The 26,201-nt window shown below is 47.7% G+C and overlaps 1 protein-coding gene across 3 annotated transcripts in view; it reads left to right on the top strand.

Moving 5' to 3' along the window:
• TMEM132B (transmembrane protein 132B) overlaps window positions 1-26,201 on the top strand; it is a 376,300-nt gene that overhangs the window by 24,189 nt on the left and 325,910 nt on the right. Inside the window, exon 1 of one of the 3 annotated variants that reach the window (XM_082204117.1) lies at window positions 23,296-23,356. The exons of the other annotated variants lie outside the window; for them this stretch is intronic. The gene's annotated coding sequence lies outside the window, so the exon portion shown is untranslated. Of the gene's footprint in view, window positions 1-23,295; window positions 23,357-26,201 lie in introns of those variants that run through there. 3 annotated transcript variants of the gene reach the window in all.

Here is a 26,201-nt window from a genome sequence, read left to right as displayed (position 1 = left end):
CTGATTGGAAAGAAGGGAGTTGATGTTATTTATGATAGGAATGTACAGTGATGCTAAGATGTTAAGGCGCCACATTTTTTTTTTTTGGGGGGGGGGGGGAGTTGAGTCTGCGGTGACATCTTTCCCAAAGAGATTATCTCCCAGAGTTGCAAAAAGGACAACATAAGCAAGGGGGGATTTGTAGCCGGCAGTTTGCTTTTTGCGGAGCTTGGCATCCGTCATTCATCTTGAGAACTGCTGTCAATTTAGGCAACCGAGGTTTAGGGGCTGGAACCCCCTGCTTACCCCCCCACAAGCTTTAGGAAGAGAGAAAGGTTATTAGCCAGAATGGAAGGTTGAGGATTGGATAGGGCTCTTTTGCTCTCTACCTCAGAAAGATCCAACATTGGGGAGCAGAGGGTGAAAGAAGCACATGAAGAGAGAACCCAGAAATAGGGATGGGGCAGAAATTAAATTCACATTTAAAAGTGAATCTCCCTAATTTGCAGTTTCCAAAACAGCATGAGGATCTAAACATGGCCATGTTCCAAAATGTGCAATTCTCAAGTTATGTGTACAAAACTGCATAAACTAGGGTCAAGTGTGCATTAAAAAATTGTGTTTTGGAGTTAGAAGAAGAAGAAGAAGAAGAAGAAGAAGAAGAGGAGGAGTTTGGATTTGATATCCCACCTTTCACTCCCTTTAAGGAGTCTCAAAGCGGCTAACATTCTCCTTTCCCTTCCTCCCCCACAACCAACACTCTGTGAGGTGAGTGGGGCTGAGAGACTTCAGAGAAGTGTGACTGGCGCAAGGTCACCCAGCTGCTGCATGCAGAGGAGCGGAGACACGAACCCGGTTCCCCAGATTACGTGACTACCGCTCTTAACCACTGCACCATAAAGAAAAGGAAAACATTATAGACAGAATTGCACATAAACGTGTACATGGGGCGAACGTTGCACTGAAATGCAGATGAATTTTCATGAGGACTTTTTTGTAAAAAATTGTAAACAGATGTGGAAATGTAGAGAAGTGAATTTTAAGTTGGAAAAAATAATGAGGAATTGGAACAGCGATGCTCCGTAAGTGATCTTCATTCCTAGGTATAAGGAAGTGTCAAATGTTTGTATCTATTCAAGAGAAAACTGTAAAATGAGTTCACTTTAAGCTGCTGAGTTGTTTTGCTAAACCCATTGGGTTGCCTTACCAGGGTGGCCAACGTAATACCTTCAGGGGGTGTTGAAATTCAGCCTCTATCAGCCCAGCCTACATGACCAGTGGGCAGTGATGATGGGAGTTGCAGTCCCAAAGCTTTTGGAGAGCACCAGCCTGTATTCTCCTAATCTGTACTATATAAAAATGTGTGTGTGTGTGTGTGTGTGTGTGTGTATGTGTGTGTGTACGCTTCAGGTTACATTTGCTCCAGGTTACAGACTCCGCTAACTCAGAAATAGTACCTCGGGTTAAGAACTTTGCTTCAGGATGAGAACAGAAATTGTGCTCCGGCAGCGCGGCGGCAGCAGCGGGAGGCCCCATTAGCTAAAGTGGTGCTTCAGGTTAAGAACAGTTTCAGGTTAAGTACGGACCTCCGGAACGAATTAAGTACTTAACCAGAGGTATCATTCTGTGTGTGTGTGTGTGTGTGTGTGTGTGAAGTCTTTCCCCAGCTGTAATGTGTTTGCATTAACAGAGTGCATAGTTCCCAGCTGTATTTAAATTCTCCCATTTGAATAGTCACTGGGATTTAATATAAAGAACCCTCCCTTTTGAAAAGAATGCTCTGTGTTTTTTCAGTTAGTGTCCCTAGGTCGTGTGTGTTTTTAAAAAATGTTAGTGCAACTGTTTTTTTGACCAGAAAGCTAATCTGCATTATGAGCTCTTCAGTCTTATAAAAAAGAACGCCAATGCTGTGCCAAGAGAAGCTCACTTTTGTGTATTTGCTACATCTGTTAAAGAAATTGGTGGGAAACCTGGCTGATGTTGATCTAACTCAGGTGTGGGGGGATTTATGACCCTCAGTTGCTGCTGAACTACAACTCCCATCATCCCTGGTTATGCTTGCTAGGACTCACCAGAGTTGTAGTTCAACAGCAGCTGCAGGGTGAAAGCTAATGCTATAATGTCATAATATAGCATAGTAAGTCTTTTAATATGCCACATGATTGTGTCATTTTTGCTGCAACAGGCTAACACAGTTACCTGTCTGGAAAACCTTATTCAGGTTTCTGAGGTTTCTTATTCAGGACCACGGCACCATAGATCTCATTACCTCGACTTAGTAGGTGGGTAAGAAATTTTATTCCAGCTGCACTTCCTGAAACAATATATGAATTGAAATGCCTCACCCTTTGAAATCTGAACTTCTCTGAGCTTTTGCTCTGCAGTTCTCCAGTGTGCGCAAAATGCATATGCTAGGGTAAAGCATGCATACAGATGCATGTATCAATGAAATTAGCATGCAAAAAACACATTATATTAGAGCTTGCCAAAACGTTTTCATCAGGGGAAATTGGATGCACAAATGTATTCAATAGGGGAAATTGCATGCACAGTTTTGCAGCTTAGGAGAAATTAGCACTAAAATGCTGATGGATTTTCATGAAGACTTAAAAAAAATACAATGAAATTGCAAATGGATATGCAGAACTGAACAATTAGATGGGAAAAATGGTTCCTCTCTGCCCAATTATTGGACTGACATACTTCTCATAGTTATTCTCTTGTGACATTCTAGAGCAGTCAGAATTTCTGGCTTGCTTCTTAGATCGACTAAAAATGATTGGTTGGCTCAGGTGGATAAATGCTGTTGCGAAGGGTTTGAATGGTACAGGGTTGGGTTTTTTTCTTCATTTCTCCTTAGCTAAAGTTGGTCCTTTTCTCTCTCCCCTCCCCCCCAGTAATTGCATGTTCACCTGCCTCAGTGTGTCAGCTGCAGTACCTGGGACCGTCTGGCTTGCCAGAGCCTCTTCCGTTTGAGTGTATCAGGGACTGGATCCCCCTTGAGACAGACAGAGAGGGAGGGAGCCAGGTGGCGACTTGAAAGAAAGATGCAAAGCAGGAGAAACTTGCCAACCCCACGACCCTGCCTGGCTGCCAAAATGTCATGCCGTAAAGAAGCTTGTAAAAAAAGAGCTCACACACCTACTGATCCATCTGTCCATTTGGTGGGTGGAGTGGAGATTGTTCCTTTGTTGGCAGCCTCAGAATTCAGCTCTGGTGCTGTGTGTGAGAGAGTCTGTCTAGCCCACTTTTTAAAAAGCTCTTAACAGTTGCTGCCACCAGATTTAAAATGTGGTAGAGATGACAATAACCCAGGAAGGAATTTTATTAGTTACATATGTAGTTGAGCAGAGTCTTAAAAAGCAGAGATATCACCTTGCCAACAAAGGTCCGTATAGTAAAAGCTATGGTTTTCCCAGTAGTGATGAATGGAAGTGAGAGCTGGACCATAAAGAAGGCTTTGCTGAAGAATTGATGCTTTTGAATTATGGTGCTGGAGGAGATTCTTGAGAGTCCCATGGACTGCAAGAAGATCAAACCTATCCATTCTGAAGGAAATCAGCCCTGAGTGCTCACTGGAAGGACAGATCGTGAAGCTGAGGCTCCAATACTTTGGCCACCTCATGAGAAGAGAAGACTCCCTGGAAAAGACCCTGATGTTGGGAGAGATGGAGGGCACAAGGAGAAGGGGACGACAGAGGACGAGATGGTTGGATAGTGTTCTTGAAGCTACCAGCATGAGTTTGACCAAACTGCGGGAGGCAGTGGAAGACAGGAGTGCCTGGCGTGCTCTGGTCTATGGGGTCACGAAGAGTCGGACACAACTAAACGACTAAAGAACAACAACAAGAGTCTCCCAGGAATGTATGGGTGTGCTGGGCTCAGGGGATAATCCAAGCAACGTGGTCCAGGTCCGGTCCCGAATCCAAGGGTTTTACGAGGAGTCAGTTCGACAGGGCCAAGGCAGGAAACCAGGCAAGGTCAGGCAGGTTCCAGCAAACAGCAATGTTGCTCCTGCAACCTGGGGCAGGGTCCGGCAGCCTTTTATCTTTGTTGGGGTAATGGCCGGTCCTGATCCCCTGGTGACTCACCTCCCTGTCTCGCCCGAAGGCGAGCACTCCTCCTCCGAGTACTCAGGTCCCTCCATCTCTCAGACCTTAGTCTCTGCAGCTCGGGAGATGTCAGTGGGTTACTAGACCCAGAGGCCACCTCAGCCTCTCCTGACCCAACTGGTAGTGGAGCAGCTGTAAGTGATTGCCCAGCTGAAGGCAACGAGGTAAGCCTCACATATGGAACCAGGGCAGGCTTAGGCACCTGACTCGGCCCAGCTGGTGCTTATTGCAGGGGACCTGTGCAGACTGGGACTCTTCAGAATCAGGCCCCAGGCTAGGTTCAGATGTCGCCTGAGGCAAAGGGTCCGGTGCGGACTGAGACTCCTCTGGTTCTGAGCCCAAGTCTCAGGCCATCACAAAGGGGTCTTAGGGGAGGGCTAGTACCTCTGTGGGGACACGTCGTGCCCCTTCTGGGGTAGTTTGTCCACCTTTGGTCCCCACCCTGAACTCAGTTCTCACCTCACAGGCTCCTAGAAGCCCTCACCCTGTGAACTCAGTTCTCACCTCACAGGCTCCTAGAAGCCCTCACCCTGTGACAGCGGCTGCACCATAGGAACAGCTTTGACTGGCTGGCTAAACCAGGTGTGGGAAGCTGATGGGTCTCAAACCCTCAGTGAGTTTGAGACTTCCCCTGCTTGTGAAGGCAGGCTCCAGTGGATTGAGCAGACAAGGCCAAGAGTGGGCCCAATGGTCAAGAATGTGGCTTCTGCACACTCTGTGGAAGTGAGGGGTAGATGGGCCTCATCAACCCAGAAAGAGAGCCCATCTAGGAGAAAGAAAACTCTGATCCTAAACCTCCGCTGCCTTGCGGGATATATTCAGAAAAAGAAAAGGATAAGGAGTAAGCCCTACACAGATCTGGGGTGGAGTCCCTAAGGTGGTTGGGTGGCACCTTGTATGCCTCCTTCCACCAATTCCTGCAGCCAAGTTGCTGCCAAACATATTGCTCTGCTTTCCTTTGGACCACATCAGTGAGGCCAAGAGGGGGGTCTTGTTGTCTGGGCAGCCCAGGACCTCCAGGCACACTGCCCAGTCTTGCAACCTGGAGAGGTCACTTCAGTGCTGTTAGTGCATTGGTTTGGAGTTGATTTCACCTGCAGATGCACACTCCATTGTCTCCCAATGCAGACGGATGCTGAAGTGTAGGTGGGTTCCCACAAGGCAAGACACAGCGATACAGCAAGAACCTTTATTGAACTGCATAACTGGGAAACAGGGGCAGAGTCTCCCAGAGGATGTAGGCCAGGAGTGGGGAAATTCTTTCAGCTTGAGGGCCGCACTCTCTTCTAAGTAACCTTCCAAGGGCCACATGCCAGAGGCAAAGGTATACGGAACAGTTAAGCACAATTTTCACCCTTTCTACAGGAGGCTAGTTTTTTATACACACTCACACACCCTTCTCTATTCTCTAGCTAGGGAGGAAAGGGACATTATCAAGGACATACCATATTTTTTGCTCTATAAGACTTACTTCTTCCCTCCTAAAAAGTAAGGGGAAATGTGTGTGCGTTTTATGGAGCAAATGCAGGCTGCGCAGCTATCCTAGAAGCCAGAATAGCAAGAGGGATTGCTGCTTTCACTGCGCAGCGATTCCTCTTGCTGTTCTGGCTTCTGAGATTCAGAATATTTTTTTTCTTGTTTTCCTCCTCCAAAAACTAGGTGCGTCTTGTGGTCTGGTGTGTCTTATAGAGCGAAAAATACGGTTTTTTCCAACAGGCAAAAACACTTGGAGTTTTAAGCAGGGTCAGTGAGGAGAGTGGTTCCCCACCCATCTGCTGGTCATACCTTTGGAGAAGAGGGGTGGTACAAAATGTGGAAAGTTCTTCGGGCCCAGACTATATGGTGTCCAGTCCTTTGGCCAGTGGGGACAAAACCAAAAGTGAGTGGAGCAATAGATGCCAAATCTTGCACAGGAGGCTCGTTCCTATAGCCCTCTCCATCCCATGAAGTAAAAGGCCTGGTCTGAGTTTAAAAAGGCGGTTCTGCATCCAGGTGGAAATGCTCAAGGAAGGTGTGAAGCTGAGCTGATGAAGAAGGGTGAGCCCTGCGGAGGCTCCAAAGGCCAGGCAGAGAGCCTTGGAGGACTGTATTTGGATCCTGGGTGTGAGGCGTCCCACTCCGGGAGTCCACAAGGTGTGGCAGCTGGACTCTGTGCCATCATCAGCTCTGAGCGCTCACCCGCCCTGCTCCAGCGTGAAATGCCAAGCGCCTTCCTAGTGAAGATGCACAGGCCACGTCCTCTCTGGAGCTGAATGTTCCCTATTCCATGTACATTTCCCCCACCAAACTGATTCTGTGTGGGCTGCTCACTAAGTGTTATAATGGAATTGAACCAGTTCCAGCTTGCTGTAGCCGTCGATTCATTGAAACCCTCTTTGAATGCAAATTAATCCTTATAAACTTTTTTTTTTTTTAAAGAAGCCATGCCAATGTAAGCATCATATGCTTATAATGCTTACGGTACAGGAGCGCCCCCCCCCCCGGGTGTGGGTTGCACGGGGAAGGAAGAAAGAAAGGTATTGCAAACTAATTTCAAACTAGTTAATCTAATCAGGTTGCTGGCAAGTTGCTTTAATTACAAATGATTGTTTACAATAGCGGAGCATCTGCTGTTAACTGGTAACGAGGGGAGGGGGGGACTCGCTCCCAGGGTGTACCGCTGTGCCACCAACAACATTTCCACCCCTCCCATCCTTCTGCTCAGCTAAGGGTCAAAGTAGACAGTGACTTGGTGCACCAGCCAATGCCCTTAGAGGTCACTAATGGGAACAGATTGCACCTGGCAGGGCAGAGTGATGGCCTTGGAAAAGATGTTGTGGGCGTGTGGTTAAGCCTGCTTCTCCCAAAGCGCGATCCAGATTGCCCCCTCTCCTATATACAGTATTTTGTGAAGAAAAAGATGCCAGATGTTCCACTTACAGAACTACCTTAATGTAGTCTGACTGCCTTGCTAGGGTGCTGGCCCTGTGCTGAGGGTCATCTCAAGGACAGAACTTTTTAGCAGATGTGGTCAGCTAAGAGACCTTTGAAACTGATGGTTAACTTTCCACGCCTGGGGGAACTTGCATGCACACGTTGTCTCTGAACGTACCGAAGAAAATAGCTGTGCAACGCTGTGCTGAAGTGAAATGGATAAAATATAGAAAAAAGTGTAGTGAAACCAGGTCAGGATCATCTGAGTGTTGCTGTGTGTGTGTGTGTGTGTGTGTGTGTGTGTGTGTAATAACACAAACTCCTCACATGTACTCTGAGGCAGTACAATCATGCAATTGCCAGTACTATGAACCAGAATCCTGGACAGCCTACAACTCAGCTGAGGCAAGGCAGTTGCCTCAGAGGCCCCCCAAATTTGGGAGGGCCAGCAAATCCAGTCTCTGTGGAGGGCCCTCTGTTCTCGATTTCTTCCTCCTCCTCTGCCCATTGTCTTTTGTGGTAGATGGGTGCCAATAACAAGAACACCCCACCTTTTTCGCAGCTCAAGGTTGCGTACACAGTTCTCCCCCCCCATTTAATCCCCACAGCAACTTTATGAGGTAGGCTAAGAGGCCCAAGGTGAGCTTCATGGCTGAGTGGGGATTTGAACCCAGACCTCTCAGATCTTAGTCCGACACTCTTAACCACTATACTTAACCACTTGCTTGCTTCGTGTCCTTCAGAAGTTGTGGGACTACAACTCCTATCATTCACTGGCTTCCAATTAGCTACCAGGCTAAGTTCAAGATGCTCGTACAGGTATAGAAAGATGTATACAACTTGGGATCAGGACACCCAAAACACCTGCTCACCTTTTATATACCCAACCAATTGCTGTGCTCTGCAGGAATGGGCCTCCTCCATGTGCCATTTCATCAGGAGGTCTTGTTCCATGTGATTTAGGAACGGGGCCTTTAGGGTGGTGGCACTTCCTCTGTGGATCCCCCGTTATTTATCAGACAGGTGCCATCTCTATTGTCCTTAGGACACCTATTGAAGACGTTTCTTTTTTCTCAACAAGCCTTTTGAGTGGAGGTATTTAACCCAGCCTGTATAGAAATGGGCACAACTTTCATGGGAGACAAACCAATCAATCAATCAATCAATCAATCAATCAATCAATCAATCAATCCAGAAACTCATGGGAATGTGAAGAGCTGAACTTAATGGTTGGAAAGAGAAGGCACTGAAATGGTCAGATTTGCTCCCCACCCTGCCAGTATGGCCAGTAGTCCAGGATGATGGGAATTATAGTCTGGTGACACCTTGCAGCTTCCTCATCCCTGCAATAGGGATTGGGCACCCAGGTCTGTTGTTGTTGTTGTTATTATTATTATTATTATTATTATTATTATTATTATTTGTACCCCGCCCACCTGGCTGGGTTTCCCCAGACACTCTGGGCAGCTTCCAACAAAGTATTAAAATACAGTGGTCTGTTAAACATTAAAAGCTTCCCTAAGCAGGGCTGCCTTCAGATGTCTTCTAAAAGTCTGCTAGTTGTTTATCTCTTTGACATCTGGTGGGAGGGTATATCTGGGCGGGTGCCACTCCCACAGGGCGGGTGCCACTACCAAGAAGGCCCTCTGCCTGGTTCCCTGTAACTTGGCTTCTCGCAGTGAGGGAACTGCCAGAAGGCCCTCAGCGTTGGACCTCAGTGTCCGGGCAGAACGATGGGGGTGGAGATGCTCCTTCAGATATACTGGGCCGAGGCCATTTAGGGCTTTAAAGGTCAGCACCACCACTCTGAATTGTGCTCGGAAACGTACTGCCCATTTATAGCTGCCCAGGTGACTGTCCTTCGTTGCTAGGTGAGTTCTAGCTGCAGCTTCTGTGGAACTGCAGTTTCTGCATAGCCATAAATGTTCGTTTCCTGTGTCCCCCCCCCTTTCCTTAAATATCTGTTAGCTGCTTGTGAGCGGAATTCTGGAAAGGGTGCGCTGGTGTTTCTTAACCGTGTTTCTTGTGCACTTGATGCTAAACGCAGCGTGGGTGTTTGTGACTTGATGGCTGGTTGTGAAGGTGTCTGTCTGTCTGTCTGTCTGCCTGTCTTACACACACACTCTTACGCTGACAGGGCTGACAAAGATATTCAGACTTTTTAAAATTTAAAAACATAAGAGTGGGGAGGTACTTCAAAGGTCATCCAGGTGATGCTGGAAACCTGCTGTTAACAACATCCCTGAAATCTATCCAAACTGCTTGAAAATATTTAATATTAAAATATTTAATATTTAATTTCCCCCGGTTGGAAGTATTGTTGCAAGTGGCATTTATGATTTGCTGGGGCAGCTGGTGCCCTCCATTTCTTTTTGGACTACAACTCTCATCATCCCTGACCACTAGCCATGCTGGCAGAGGCAGATGGGAACTGGAGTCCCACCATAGATTTAGCATAGATTTACCAAGTTTGCTGTTCCTGCTGCTTTGAGTTTTAGGGACTTAGGAAGCTGCCTTACGCTGAGTCATCGCTTCATCAAGCTCAGCACTGCTTGCACTGGCTGGCAGCAGCTTTCTGGGGTTTCTGGTGGGGAGTCTTTCCCAGCCCTACCTGGAGATGCCATTTGGGGTTGAACCTGGGACCTTCTGCATGCAAAGCAGATGCTCCACCACTGGACTGTGGTCCTTCCTTGAGGGATTTTTGATCCAGTGCCCTGGGAGATGCCACCTGTTCTAGTGACATGTGCTTCTCTTGGCCCTCTGTTTTCCGGCCTCCCCTTTTCTTCAACTTCAGGAATGTCCTCCTGGTCTGCTTTCCCCCTTTGCTGCCCTTTCCTCAGCCATTCTTGAGTTCAGCTTTACATCATCATCATCACCATCATCATCAATCTTTATTACGGTCCAGAGACCCACCAAATCATTACAAAGCAATACAGAATTCATACAGCCTACCTCCAGGTTAAACAAGCATTTGGTTTGGAATATAAGGATCATTTGTTCTTGCAACCACTGATAAAAACTTTGCCACTGCTAATGTTCTAGCATTTGTCCGGTCTTCCAATAGGAACCTGATATAGTGAGCCTCTGATTTTCCCGGAAAAGGTACCAGCAAGGGTAGTATCAGTTCAGCCCTGGCTTGCTCATATTTTTACAAGTATCCTTCACTTTCTGGCTTGCAATGTTGTGAGACTCAAGACGTGGAAAACACGTCCCTCCCTCTGTCTCTCATCATGTGTCAGCTTGGACCAGATAATTGCTTTGTTTGATGGCTCTGAACTCTATATGCAAAATGAAGAAAAAGCTTGTATAAGGGGAAGAGGCCTGCAGGATATCCAGGCATCCTGGCTGCCCAGAGTTTTTCTTCCTTTTAATAACAGAGGTTTCCCAATCATTCCCAGCCCAATGCATAAATGCTACTTCAGGAACAATTATCTGTCATTTCAGTATTTATCCTTCCCCCCTCCTCCAAGGACAGGGCAGCATGCATTTGTCTCCTCCCCCCGGATTTCACCCTCACATCAACCCTGTGAGGTAGGCTAGGATGAGATTTAACATTTGATCTAGTGAGGTGTACAGTGGTACCTCGGGTTACAGACACTTCAGGTTACAGAGGCTTCAGGTTACAGACTCTGCTAACCCAGAAATAGTACCTTGGGTTAAGAACTTTGCTTCAGGATGAGGACAGAAATCGCATGGCGGCGGTGCAGCAGCAGCAGCGGGAGGCCCCATTAGCTAAAGTGGTACCTCAGGTTAAGATTGGTTTCAGGTTAAGAATGGACCTCCAGAATGAATTAAGTTCTTAACCCAAGGTACCACTGTACCTGGCGAGCCTTTCTCCTGCTCTGGAGGGTAGGACTCAAACCAAGTTGCAATAGAGGAGATTCCAACTAAACACCAGGAGGAACTTTCTGATGGTAAGAGCTGTTCAAGGGTGGAATGGACCCCCTGGAAAGGTAGTGGTTACTCTCTGCCTCCTGCCCTCAAAAGATGAACAGCATTAGGAAACAATGCAATTGGCACTTTTTTTTTTGCTTCAGTAATTTTCTTAAACAAGTGCAGATTTAATTAAGGCTTATTGTAAATTAATTTGACCTGGGCACTGAGCCAATGAGGGGAGAACATAAAGATACACATCTGGCTCAAGCTGATCTTTTGCTCTGTTTTTTTAAAACAAATCTTGGGAAGGGGCATTTAAGCGAGATTGGTCTCGGTGGGGGTCAAGCACAGGTCTCTCTCCAGGCTTCTGGAGAAAATCACGTACCGTATTTTTTCGTGTATAAGACGCCTCTGTGTATAAGACGCCCGCTATTTTGGGTGACTCTAATTTAAGAAAATAGAGGGAGATGGCACAGAGTTGTTGAGCTTTTGGGGGGGAGGATTGAGGGGTTTTTTTTGGGGGGGTTGCACAGGGTTGTTGAGCTTTCTTTAGGGAAGATTGCAGACACGCATCGCGAAATCTGCCTCTCATCTGTCCCCTCGCCGGCATGAGCTACCAATCGCCCACCCAATTGCCGCAGCGACAGCCAATCAACACCAACCCTTGACGCAGCTACCAATAACACGCCCAATAGCCACTGACAGCCGCAGCAGCAACCAATCAAATGTCCACCCCATGCACTATCCACTTGAAACAAATTGGTCTTATACACGGAAAAGTACGGTACAAAATGACTCTTGGATGTGAAATTGTAGTGCTACTTAGGCCAGTGGGGAGGTGTGGGTGTGAGATGTTCAGCAGCAGCAAACCAGGACAGCTGCTAGGGAGCTGGCTCAGTCTGTCACCTCAGCCACCCACAACCCACACTGTCCACCTGGGTTGTCTGCCCACTCACCTGCCTGCCTGCTCTTCCACCACCCAGCTACAGTTCATGTGGCTGCTTATTGGCAGCCATGTAAACTGCAGCGTGATGACATTCTTACAGTTTTCTTTATATAGGGAGATATAGCAACTAGCAATTACATTTGCAGAGAAGACAACCCATACTTCTTTCCAAAGGCCAAGGTACATGGCTTTATCTCAAGTCAACAGGTGAAAGGTTTAAAAGTGTTGGTGTCAGATGCACCTCTATAGGGAGGGAATTCCGTGTTTTGGGGGCTGCCACAGAGAAAGCTATTGCATGAGCCAATGTCCCCCGAACCTCTGAGGGCAGCCATACTGCCAGCAGGACTTCATCCTCCCATCTCCATACTCAGATTGGCAGCTAAGGAAGGAGGCACTCCTTCAGATATTTAGTTTTTGTTTAGGGCTTTATGTGCTCATATAAACTGAACACCATTTATTCATCCCCTTTGGCTTCTAAGATTTTGCTGGACATTGCTCATACATTGCCATGAGGTCCAGAAATTTGCTTCTTTTTAAAAAATGAAAGCTTAGATTTTTTGGGAAGTGGCAGCAGCACCTCTTTCCCATCTGTCCCTGCTACATGGCCGTGGGATCCAGGTCATATTCTCGGCTCTCTTGATAGGTGACACCATTAATAATGGCCTTCCTTAAGCAATCTGTTTGTTTTTTTAAATAAGAGGTTGATGAAAACAACTGGATTATTATTTTTGTGTATTTGTTTAATTGCTTACCAGTTTCGACCGGAGCACCAGGCTTCTGCAGCAAGGTTTCTGTTGCTTGAGGATTGCTGCTGGCTTGCCGGAAGCCTTGCGTGCTATAATTCTCCGCTCACTTCTGCAAAAGGAAAGGCTGCTTTGTTTTAGAAATCCACCTTGGGCAAGATGGTCCAGCTGCCTCCTTGGATGCCTATTAGAAATGAGTTGGTGGTATTAATGCACAGGTATCTTTTTGCTACCTAAATCCCTCTAACAGTCTGGTAGCTCTAATCAGGGAAGTTAAGGGTCTGAACTGGATTATCTTCTTACACCAGGAGGTGGCCTCTTCAGGCTAGAGATTAGATGTCTCCTGAACTGTCTGCCGCCTTTCATGAATTGTGATTTCCTTTTGAGCAAATCCTTCTGTTTCTTTTGGCTTTTCCTACAGGAAGCCTTTAGCTCTTTTGACTAGATCTCTGTTTTCTTTCTTTCGTCTTTTCTCTCAGTGTGGAACTAAAGGTAAAGGACCCCTGACCGTTAGGTCCAGTCGCGAACGGCTCTGGGGTTGTGGCGCTCATCTTGCTTTACTAGCCGAGGGAGCCGGCGTTTGTCCACAGACAGTTTTTCTGGGTCATGTTGCCAGCATGACTAAGCTGCTTCTGGCAAAACCAGAGCAGCGCACAGAAACGGTGTTTACCTTCCTGCCGGAGTGGTACCTATTTATCTACTTGCACTTTGACGTGCTTTTGAACTGCTAGGTTGGCAGGAGCTGGGACCAAACACCAGGAGCTCGCCCTGTTGTGGGGATTCGAACCGCCGACCTTCCAATCGGCAATCCCAAGACTGCACACAGACTCATCAGCAGATGGTGTGGATGTGATTGGGCGCCCAAGGGGCATTTCTCTGGTTCCACGTGGACAGCATGGCACTGATCTCCTTCCTGTCTCCCCTTCTTCTCCACTTGTAGTATTCACAAGCCTCCTGCAATTTAGGCTTGACACAGGCAGAGGAGCAAGATGGGGCAGGATTCCCCATGTGCCTTGTTTTCTCCCTCTGTCTCTTTCTCTCTGAGATTGCATGGATTGATTGGGGCCCAGGGGAGAGGTGAGCAAACAGGCAGTGGCAACAGTGAGGAGGTGGGGAAGAGGAAAGTGGTGAGGCCATCGTTGCCATTATCTAACAATGGGTCTCTCCATACACGTGTCCCGCCCTGCCCTGTGGTCTGAAGTGATGTTCCTGGACAGGGAGGCATTTTAAAAGCTGCCTGTTTGAGATGCCATGACAGGTGGCCATCCAGCTTCTGCTTAAAAGCCTTCAAGGAAGGAGAGTCCACCACCTTCCAATATCATAATTGTTAAGTTGTGGGTGAACATATCAGACGACACAGCTGACGAGTCTGTGGGCACTCCTGGGATAGAAAGCAGCCACCTTTGGGGCTCCATGAGGCCTCCCCACCGAGCAGGCTTGACGGCCCCTACCTCTGGTTGCACCAAAATGTGGGCAGGCTGAGCTGGCACCTCTGGTGGAGCTGCTGTGCCCCTGCCCCTGCTGGGTGGGGTGAGTTGGGCAGCTGCTTAGCACACTCCCTGGCTGGCACTGGCCTGGGTGCCTCTGCTGGGGCCACGTCTCTCTTGGTGGTAGGTGTTGGGTCCTTGTTGTGCGGCTACTGTCTTCCCTGCTTGCAGATCAGGGTCTGTTGAAGTGGAGCTGCAGAAAGTGGGAGGCAGAGAAGAGGAAGAGGAGCCCAATTAGCATGATGCAGGCTCCTCTTCCCATTTCACACAGGTGTTCTTACCTGTCAGTGAATCCATACCTGTTCTGCAGGCAGCTTCTGTTGGCCATATCAGACAAAAGTGGTTGCCATGGTGTGTGCGCGCATGTGTGTGCAGGCATGATTTGGACCTTGGTGCTGGTGCTGAGGGAAGCTTATTTAACCCTTTCCCTCAACGCTGTTCCCGTCCTCCTCAGCTTACATTGCTACCTTCCCTACCCAGCCGCCAGCTGTGAAAGGGGAAAATAGGTGGGTATCTGTATTCCGACCACACTTTCTTAACATGACTGGTGTGTTTGTGTGTGTGCACATGGATGTGTGAGAGTGAAATGGGGAGAAGGGCAATACCATCTTTACTTCTTCCCTCCCCTTAGCCTGAAGAGACAGAATTGCAAAAGGATGGGTTTGGTTTTTTTTTTTAGTGTTTTTTCAGTCAGCTATTTGGGATAATTCCACTTGGGCAGTTTAGTTCCTCTTGAATGTCACAGACAATACAAAGCCATCATAATGATCCATATCAAATTTATCTCCCCCTGGAAATGTTTCTCTCTCTTTCTCTGGAACATTCAGTGTGTACCACCCACATAGTTTAGCACCCTCAGAACAGCTGACAGGGCCTTGTGTGAGCTTCTATTATACATTATCATTTGGAGAGCACTGTGGCCTGGTGTGTGTGTGTGCACATCATATTCATCTCCATGGAGTCCTCAGCCTCCTCTGGTTATTCAGTCTGTGAGACATGGCACAATCCCTTTCTCTACCCACTCTCTCTATCACCCTCTCCCCCCGTGAGACTCATCAGGTGGGAGGACTTGCTCAAAATCTTGCTCCTGTTCTCTTCCATGCCCCCCCCCCCGGAAGATGATATATATAAAATCCAGCCTTGCTGATTTTGCCGGGATCTGGCATGGCCAAGAACCGGGTACCTGAGAAAAAGCCGATTTCATGTTCAGGGAGATAGATCAAGCAGGGGTCTGAAAGTAGTATAGAGTCAGGTGGTACAATAGCTCAGTGCATCTGCCTGTTAACCTGAAGGTTGGTGGTTCAAGCCCACCCAGGGACAGCTGTGGGTAGGATTCCTGCATCGCAGGGGTTTGGGCTACTGTAGATGAGCCTCAGGGTTCCTTGCAAACTCTGCTATTCTAAGAGGTGGGATAATAAGGCCTTAGTACCACCGGCAGCCTGCGTGCTGCCCTCCAGAGGTTGCTGGACCACAACTTCCATCATTCTACAGTTCTGTGATTCCTGACCACTGGCCATTCTGGCTGGGTTTTTGAGTCCAGTAACACCTTGGTCTCCTCCGGAGGCGACTCTGTGCTGCAGTCTCATTTGGAAACACAGTGTGCAGCACGAATGGAGAGCTGTATTCAGGCGGAGGGCTGTTCTCCTTGCTGGGCAACCTTCCAGGGTCCACGTGGCACTGGTGGGGCAGGATTGGGCAGATCAATGGCTGCCAATTTTACCTTTGGACAATAGTTTCTGCGCGTTACAAGATCCTCCTCTCTCCTCCCTCAGGGCAAGCAGGAGATGTTATGAGAGCTCAAGGTTGCATTCCAGTTGGGAGGGTGTGGCCTGTGGAGAAGGGGGTGTGGCTTGTGGAGAAAGGGTGTGGCCTGTGGAGAAAGGGGCGTGGCCTGTGGAGAAGGGGTGTGTGGCCTGTGGAGAAGGGGTGTGGCTTGTGGAGAAAGGGTGTGGCCTGTGGAGAAAGGGGCGTGGCCTGTGGAGAAAGGGGTGTGGCCTGTGGAGAAAGGGGTGTGGCCTGTGCCAAGTCCCAAAGGCCCAGATAGAAGCATGTGGAGGGCTGCATTGCCCTCGCTTGGTTCTGAGGTTCCCCACTCCTGGTCCAGTCTTAAGAAGGGTATTGTGCAGAAAAGTGCAACCACAAGGATTGAGTGCCACAAGGAAAGACTGAAGCAGTGTTAGGGTATCGATGGCCTCCCAGCTGCTTCTGAACTACATCTCCCATTACACCCAGCCAGTGTGACAATGGCCAGGGATTAAGGGAGGTGGAGTTCAGCAACATATTTTAAAACACTAGCTAAACCTTGGGAGTGTTTAGCATTTTTTCATATTGTGTATTAGGGAGATCAGCCGAGACCACATAACACCAGTCTTGAAAGACCTACATTGGCTCCCAGTACGTTTCCGAGCACAATTCAAAGTGCTGGTGTTGACCTTTAAAGCCCTAAACGGCTTCGGCCCAGTGTACCTGAAGGAGCGTCTCCACCCCCATCGTTCTGCCCGGACACTGAGGTCCAGCGCCGAGGGCCTTCTGGCGGTTCCCTCATTGCGAGAAGCGAAGCTACAGGGAACCAGGCAGAGGGCCTTTTCGGTGGTGGCGCCCGCCCTGTGGAATGCCCTCCCATCGGATGTCAAGGTGATGGACAACTACCTGACATTCAGAAGACATCTTAAGGCGGCCCTATTCAGGGAAGCTTTTAATGTATGATATTTTAGTGTTTTTTGGTTTCTGTGGAAGCCGCCCAGAGTGGCTGGGGAAACCCAGCCAGATGGGTGGGGTACAAATAATTTATTATTATTATTATTATTATTATTATTATTATTATTATTATTTTATTATTGGTGGGAATCTGCTGTTTCGGTGCTGCTTTTGCTTGCAGGCATGGCCAAACTTGGCCCTCTAGAAGTTTTGGGACTACAACTCCCATCATCATTAGCTAACAGGACCAGTGGTCAGGGATGATGGGAATTGTAGTCCCCAAACATCTGGAGGGCCAAGTTTGGCCATGCCTGAGGAATGGGCTTCACTTACACTTTGGGAGTCTCTGCCTATTGACACCAGACAGACTCCTTCTCTACTCTTTTCAATGCCTGCATAAAACATGCCTTTGTTTAGGTCAGGCTATCCAGACACATGGAGCTAGTTACGTGTGTTTTATTTCTTTTTAGCTGCCATTGATTGTCTTTTGAATATTTTAAAGTACCCATCTTTAACTGTTTTTTTGAATGGATAATGCTTTAGTTTTTGTAAAAATTGCTTAGAAAGGTTTTTCTTTTTTCCCCTTTATAATTATGCAGTATATAAATTTTGTTAAATCGAAATGAGTAATAATCTGCTAGCTGAAATCCAAGAGTTTGGCAAATGCAAAGCGGAACTTGTTTGCCAGCTTCCCTGCTCGCTCCCCGCCCCCCTGGCTGCCTCAAATCTTCTTTTTTAAAGCATTGTTCTGAGTCATCGTGCTAATAAACATGGAACGGCTTAGATCAGCGCTCGCTGTCCTTATCGAAAAGGGTCCTTTTCATAATGAACACAAATAGTTTTATGCTCTTCTCTGCGCGCACCTTTGCAGTTGCATAGTCAAAAATAGCATGAAAACTTCCGGTAGTTTAGCAAGAGTGACTTGACACACCTGAAGCTAATCAGGAGCAGAGGTCAATGCGCAGTTTGAAATGCATCTGCAGGGAAGGTTATTACAACTGGGCGACTCTCTCTCTCAGCTGTGCCCTGGTTTTTACCTGTGGAAAACAACAGGCAAGAGGCAATAGTTTGTACAATGCTCAAGTCGCTTCATTTGGATGCAGGTTCCAGCTGTGCTTTTATCTGTCAATAGATCTAGGTCAGGGAGGGGGGAACTTGCTTTGAAACCTGAAGCTTGCATTCCCTTAGGGCTAATTCTCCACTGCTGGCAGTGGGCGGGGCCGAAATGAAAGTGGGTGGGACCTAAGTGGGCGGGGCCAGCTTCAGTGGTAAAGGTAAAGGGGCCCCTGACCATTAAGTCCAGTCATGGACAACTCTGGAGTTGCAGCGCTCATCTCACTTTACTGGCCAAGGGAGCCGGTGTTTGTCCGCAGACAGCTTCCGGGTCATTTGGCCAGGATGACTAAGCAGCTTTTGGTGAACCAGAGCAGTGCACGGAAACGCCGTTTACCTTCCTGCCAGAGTAGTACCTATTTATCTACTTGCACTTTGATGTGCTTTCGAACTGCTAGGTTGGCAGGAGCTGGGACTGAGCAACAGGAGCTCACCCCGTCGTGGGGATTCGAACCGCAGACCTTCTGATTGGCAAGCCCTAGGCTCAGTGGTTTAACCCACAGCGCCACCCATGTCCCAGCTTCAGTGGTAGGTGGGGCTATTCTAGCATCCCTCCCTCATGTACCACCCCACATCACAAATACAAATAGTTCACACCCCCATGTCCACATGTATATGTGTATGCATGTATATCTATACCAGGTGAGGGGAGGACTTTGGTACTATGATGCCCTGAGCTAGGCCAAGATCTGGTACCCCTCTCCCCAGCCCTCATGCCATGCCAGGCTTTGGGAAGGAGGTAAGAGGGCCCTGGCAGGGTCCTAGAGCCCTCCCACCACCTTCCCAAAGCTGGACAAGCACTGGGGAGGCATTGGGGAGGAGATGGGAGGACTCTAGGACCCTGGCAGAGCCCTCATGCCATCTTCTTGAAGCCAGGCTTGGAGCCCAGTGTGGGGGAACTGGCCACATTGCCCTAAAACCGCCTCTGCTTCGGCCCTCCAGATGTTACTGGGTGACAACTCCCATCATCCTTGACCATTAACCTTGCTTGCTGGTGTTGCTGAATCCAGCAACATCTGGAGGAGCAAAGGTTCTCCATACCTGATCCACACACACACACGATTGTGAACACACATACACAGTCACACACACCTGTATGTATGCGCTCATGCACTGTGAGTACATACACTCTTTCATTCTCTCTCTCTCTCTCTTTCCCCCTCTCCCTCTTTAGGCATCCTGCTGCCACAATCAGGCTTGAAAAATGTCTCCTTTTGGAGCCAGTGGGAAGCCTAGATTCTAGGTTTACTGCATTGATTTCCTTTTGGCATCTCCCTTGTCTCCCTTCCTTCCAGCTTGTACCTGTTCGATGGGCACACAAGGCATTTTTTCTCTGTGTGCTTCCAGCTATCGGCACGCACTCCGATATGGCATGTTGTACTGCTCAGAGACCCTTGTGCTGTCTTTCCTATGACAAAATGACAGGCTGTGAGACGAAGGCAGCTTGTCTGCAGAGCAGATGATGGGGAGGTAGAACCGTTCCTGGACTGTCCTACTTCATGCTGGAACTACACACACAGACACACAGACACAGACACAGACACACACACACACACACACACACACACATACAGAAAACGCGTTTGAAATGACTGCTTAGCAAATTCACTGAATTAATTCAAAAATCACTAAATCATATCTTCAAGCTGTTCCTATAATTTCCAGGTACTTTTTATGATGGAACTTTGGGCAATTTTTAATTCCATTCCATTTTAATTTGTTTCAAGTGCATTATTTATTTAGTTAGTTAATGAAATTTCTATACCACTTGATTGTAGAAAAAGAAATCATAGTGGTTTTACAAAAAAGGTAAAACAATAAAATTATCACTAAAAATTTACAACCATAATTTAAAACATACAGAAGTTTGAAACCACAATAGAATAGACCAAAACAAATTAGGACAAATTGCAAACTTTCTAAACATTTGGGTAGGCTTGTCTAGATAAGAATGTCTTCAGCTGCTGCTGCTGTAAAGAATACAGTAAAGGTATCTGGCTAATATAAATAGCCAGGGAGTTCCAAAGTGTTGGTGATGCCACACTAAATGTGGAGTGGGTATTGTGTGGCACCTGTAAAAAGTGCCCATTCTGCTGATTGAAGTGGTCAAGTGGGCACATACAGAGTAAGGTGATCTCTGAGGTAGACTGGTCCCAAGTTGTTATATATACAGTGGTGCCTCGCAAGACGAAAATAATCCGTTCTGTGATTCTCTTCGTCTAGCGGTTTTTTCGTCTTGCGAAGCAAGCCCATTGAAGGATTAGCAGATTAGCGCTTTTAGCGGCTTATCTGCTGATCGGATCAGCGGCTTAGAAAGGGGGGGGGAGGAAAAAAAACCAGCAGGAACTCGCAAGACATTGTCGTCTTGCGAAGCAAGCCCATAGGAAATTCGTTTTGCGAAGCACCTCCAAAACGGAAAACTCTTTCGTCTAGCGAGTTTTCCGTCTTGCGAGGCATTCGTCTTGCGGGGCACCACTGTATACTCTATATCTATCTATCTATCTATCTATCTATCTATCTATCTATCTATCATCTATCTATCTATCTATCATCTATCTATTTTGCAAGCCTCAATGAAAATGAAAAGACATGATGATGTGTCATTTGGGTTTTATTTATTCCCTCTGATGTATCTTAACTCATTTCTCCTTGTGACAGGATTGTCCGTGACTTGTGAAACCCTCCTCCCCCAAACCCGCCCCATGCTCAAGAGCTGGACGTCTCTCCCATCTGCTCAGACCTTCTGGGCAATTTTTAAATTTTTGCTCTACACCTTCACTGTCTGAATCCTGCTCTTTCCCCTGTGCCTTCAGCAGAGCAGATCTACCAAAAGGTGGCTTGATGTGGGGCCCAGAAACCCATCACCTTTGGCCCCTGACCAGGTTGACAGGGACTGATGGGAGCTGGAGTCCCAAAACCTCTGAAGGTTGTGCCTCTGTTGACTGTCTCTGATCTAGACCAGGGTGGCCAAACCTTCCATACCAAGTGGGTTGCGAGAGTACTTCAACATAGGACCCGTGGGTCACACACCATCTTCATGTGTGTGGGCGTGGGGTGGGGAGAGCGAGACCCATACTCCAGCTCTCATACTGTCTTCCCCAAGCCAGCAAATCCAGATTTTGGGAAGGAGGTGCAAAGCTCTGGCAGGGTCCTTGAGCCTCCCACCTCCTTTCCAGAGTTGGGAAAGCACTAGCTAGGCCTTGGAAAGGAGGGAGAAGGGCTCTAGGACCCTGCCAGAGCCTTGCACCACCTTCCCAAAGACTGGCACCTTGCTTACCTGGCTTTGGAAAGGCAGCATGAGGACTGGTGTGTGTGTCAAATGTTGCTGAGGGCCGCACAAAAGGTATGGAGGGCCGCATGCAGTCCCTTGTGCCGCGTGCTCGACTGCTCTGATCGAGACAGTTTGCTGGTATGTGGAACTGGATAAGTGCCTGATCACTGCTTGCCTGCATTCAACAGGAATATGGTTTTTGTTTTGTTTTGTTTCCAAGCACATCTACAGTACAGAAATAGACTGGTTTAAATATAGCCCAGTCCCTTTCCCCAAGGGATTCTGGGAATTGTAGGTCTGTAGTTATGTGAGGGGTGTGCATGAGGTATTTCAAATGGAAAATTTTCAGTAAAATTCCATGGATGAAAATGGAGACACTTTTGTGTCCCTCTAATGTTGCCGCTGTTTCTGTCTTTCTATCCTCCAAGGAGCTGAAAGCGGCATACCTAATTCTCCTCCTTCTCCTCCAAGGAAGTCAGGTATGCTAAGCCTGTTCATGCAGATGCAGTCGACTCACCCCTATTCTTTGGCAATGGAGGTGGCATTGATGGAGCCAGATTCAAGTCTCCTCTAGCCCCAGACACCCCCGGGGAGGGATGGCTCTTGGCTGGAGGCAGGCAGCTCTGGAGAAAACGTGTCACCCAGGGCAGCACTGAGGTGAGCTGCTTTCTTCCCCAGGGTTTCGACTGGGCTCCCCCAACCTGCTGGGCCCCTCCCCAGGACCCAGACTCTCCAGATATCTGCTCTCTTCCCATTCCCCCTCCCACCAGTCCTGCCAAGATTTCTCCACAGGGCTCAAGGCACTTTTCTAGGAGTTGTTATTGGGATCCTATTCCCCTCATGGAGCAACAATTCCCATAGTTCCCTGGGAAGAGGAATTGATTGTCAAGCCCCTCTGGGAGTTGTAGCACTCCCATGGGAATAGGGGCCTCCTAACTGCTCTTGGCACCCTTAACAAACTAGCCTTCCCAGGAGTCTTTGGGGGAAGCCATGACTGTTCAAAGTGGCAGGATACTGTTTTTGATGCACAGTGCAGATGAGGCCTCCTGGCAAATAGAAGGGGAAGAAATGGAGGCAGTGAGAGATTTTACTTTCTTGGGCTCCATGATCACTACAGATGGTGACAGCAGTCACGAAATTAAAAGACGCCTGCTTCTTGGGAGAAAAGCAATGACAAATCTAGACAGCACCTTAAAAAGCAGAGACATCACCTTGCCAAAAAAAGTCCGTATAGTTAAAGCTATAGTTTTCCCAGCAGTGATGTATGGAAGTGAGAGCTGGACCATAAAGAAGGCTGATTGCTGAAGAACTGATGCTTTTGAATTATGGTGCTGGAGGAGACTCTTGAGAGTCCCATGGACTGCAAGAAGATCAAACGCATCCATCCTTAAGGAAATCAGCCCTGAGTGCTCACTGGAAGGACACATTGTGAAGCTGAGGCTCCAAGACTTTGGCCACCTCATGAGAAGAGAAGACTCCCTGGAAAAGACCCTGATGTTGGGAAAGATTGAGGGCACAAGGAGAAGGGGACGACAGAGGACGAGGTGGTTGGACCAGTGTTCTCGAAGCTACCAACATGAATTTGACCAAACTGCAGGAGGCAGTGGAAGACAGGAGTGCCTGGCGTGCTCTGGTCCAGGGGGTCACAAAGAGTCAGACACGACTAAACAACTAAAGAACAGCAAAAGCACATGAGGCCTGTCTCAAATCATTGACCAAACTTCACTTCGAAATATATGTAAAAATAAAAAAATTGTCCAGTAGCACCTTAGAGACCAACTATGCATGCACACGAAAGCTTATACCAAGAACAGACCAATACAGCGTCAGACCAATACAGCTACCTACCTGAATCTCAAACATCACTTGTTTCTGAGACTTTCTCTCTGCATTTACCCGCTAGGAGGCCTAGTCTTGTGTTCAGCTTTCCTCAGGCGGTCTCTTTCCTTCCTTCCCCAGGACAGCTCCTGTTTGTCAAATTGTTCCCTTTCGTGGGTGGATGTTTCAATTTGGCATTGCAGCAGCTGCTGTGGTGAATGGCGTAGCAATTAACACATTAGGGGGCTCTGGGGGTGAGTAACCCCATCACAAACTCTTCAGGCTCTCTCTCTCGTTCTTTTTTATTACTGTCTGCAAAAATATTCTTTTTTCCCAGCTGGAGACTCGGACTGTGGCTAAGGGCACCCACCATCAATCTTGTTCCAGGCAGGCAGAAGCAGGTAAAAGACTTCTTTTGACTGACATGAGGCTGTCAGTCTCTTTTGGCTGAGTGAAATGAGGGTCTGGGTCAGCTGCTCTGTTTGGCTTTGCATTAAGCTTGTTTGGAGAATGCTAACTCAGATGAAAAGAGCGATATCGGCATGGAATTTGGTGTACACGGGCTCTGTTCAGATGCTCGCTCCCTTGACTCAGCAAACAGGTAGAGTGGTTTTGGCTGCAGCTTGGAAGCCTCATGTGCTTGTGGAGCTCTTCGTGGGATAGATGCACCCTGGTACTCTGTAGCAGTGAAATCTCACATACTTGTGGATCTCCTTGCATGATGGAGGACCTTGAGGACTCTGCGACAGGGAAGCCTCGCGTACTTGTGGAGCTCCTTGTGCGATGGAGCACCCTGGTGACTGCTTCAAGAAAACCTCATGGACATGTGGATCTCCACAAGTCCGTGAGGCTTCCCTGCTGCAGTCACCAAGGTGCTTCATCCCACAAGGAATGGGGTGCTCTCGCCTGCTCTGCATGTCTTTCACCCACCACCCATGTCTTTGCTTAACCAAGTTAGTGTGTGCCTGATTGCTGCTGAAACTTTGAAGAGCTGCTGCCCGTCAGTGTAGGCCACACTGAGCTACGTGGACTAGTGGTATGACCCAGTATGTTCTAAATGCCTGCCACAATCCACATGGGTGACTCAAAAAATGCTTTTTTGTTTTGTTTTCTGGACTATTGTTTGCTCATATGCAAAGGTAATCTTTATTCAGTTGATAAAACCAGTCAGTGTAGACAATGCTGAGTTGCCTAACTGAGTGCATCCGTGTCTTGTGTTCCTGTGTACCTCGAGTTACAGACGCTTCAGGTTACAGATGCTCCAGGTTACAGACTCTGCTAACCCAGAAATAGTACCTCAGGTTAAGAACTTTGCTTCAGGATGAGAACAGAAATTGCATGGCAGCTGCGTGGCGGCAGTGGGAGGCCCCATTAGCTAAAGTGGTACCTCAGGTTAAGAACAGTTTCAGGTTAAGAACGGACCTCCAGAATGAATTAAGTTCTTAACCAGAGATACCACTGTATTGAATTTCATTAACAAATTTGACGCCCTTTGGCCTTGCTCAGGCATGCAATTTGGACTACAGCACCCATGTGGCAGTGATGACCACTAACCTGGGTGGCTTTGAAAGAGGATTAGGCAAATTCATGGAGGAGGAGAGGGCTGCCAATGGCTGTTAGCCAGGATGGCTATGCACTGCCTCTGCAGTTGGATGGATGGAGGCAGAAATGGTTGTGAATGCCAGTTGCTGCAAATTGCAATTGGGAGAGCGCTGGTGTGTTCAGGTCCCACTTGACTGTTTCCTACATCTATCTAGTTGGTCACTGTGAGAGCCGGATGCTGGACTCCGTGGGTCACTGACTTGATCCAGCAGACACTTCTTATGTGATTCTGCTGAGGCTTGATGCAGCAGTCAACAGGTGAATCACACAGGTGTGAACAACCTTCTTTCTTGGTTCAAATTGAGCCTGTGGGTGGTTGGAGGGTGCAAAATGCTACAAAGCTTCAACAGGATAATTGACTCAGTCCATACAGGTGGCGGCTGTGCTTTGTCCTATTTCTTATGCTTTGATTCCTGCCCTCCAGTCCCAATTCCGCCATGTGCCCGGTCCAACGTTTCCCCCATCCTCTTCCCATGGCATCAGAGACGTAGAAATTCTCACTCTCTCGCCTTTCACAGGTCATCTCTTCTTGGTTTTGGCATTGAAAAGCACTTCACAAAGAACTTGCTTGAGCCAAACAAAACGATTCAAAGAAGTGTAGCTGTTCCCTGAGCCTGTCTAAAAATAGCGCGATGGAGGTCACTGTTTGTTTGTCTCTCAGAGATGTTCAGATCAGATTGTTACAAGTGAAGAAGGAAAAAAAAAGAACGAGAAAAGAGAAAAAAGGTCCCCCCACTCCCTCCCTCCCTTTAACTGGCAGTTCCTCGGTCTCCCTCTGGGAACCAGATTTCCAGCTGACTGCTCTGAGTTTGCCACCAACATCAGTAATAAAGATTTTGCAGTTTGCAGTCAAAAGGTAGATAGCAATTAGAGAGCTAATACACAGGGCAGAGTGAAGCTCACTTGCCTTTGCTCCTTCTTCCATGGCAATCTGATTGGCTTTAAGCTGTATTGGCTATGGCAAGGGAGAAAACAACTTTTTGTCTGCCCCCCAAATTGCCCGATTTGATGTGGAATTTCCAAGCTGAGGGCTCATAGCTCAGTGGCAAGACAGAGGTTGAGGGAATCTGCTACTTTTGCTTTCTCTCAGTTTATCATTTTTCCAATCTTAAATTCAGTTCCCCATATTTCCACATCTGTTTGCGATACATACTTAAGTAAAGGTCCTCATGGAATTCCACATGCACACTTTTGAATGCAATATTCCTTAAGATAGACATTTTTTAAAGCAAACTATTTCCCCTTAATATGATTTATCTTGGGAAGTTTCCCCCCCACTAACATGTGCATTTATACCTGAGGGTTAGCTTAGCATATGTATTTTTGTAGATGTTACTGGGCATATTGTTTGCATATTGCCTTTAAATGCAAACTGAATTGTATCTCTCCCACATCCCTAGCAGTTAGTCTCACTGAACTCAGTGGAACTTCTGGGTGAGCATCCACATAAGACTTGCTTTCTCTTCCTCCTTTCTGTTCTGGGCTGTACTGAGATTTGAACAGACTGGGCACAGGCAGTCTTGGATCACCCAAGGGTGGGACCACCAGGAGAAATCTGGGGCTGTCAAAAGGAGGGGGGGACAGCCTTCCTACTGCTAGTCTGGGTTAGGGTTCTGTAAATCTAGATATAGACAAATATCTCCT

The sequence above is a fragment of the Podarcis vaucheri genome, assembly GCF_965113315.1.
Source record: "Podarcis vaucheri genome assembly, chromosome: 16".
NCBI classification, from domain to species: Eukaryota; Metazoa; Chordata; class Lepidosauria; order Squamata; family Lacertidae; genus Podarcis; species Podarcis vaucheri.
This window is presented reverse-complemented; position numbering and strand designations above follow the sequence as displayed.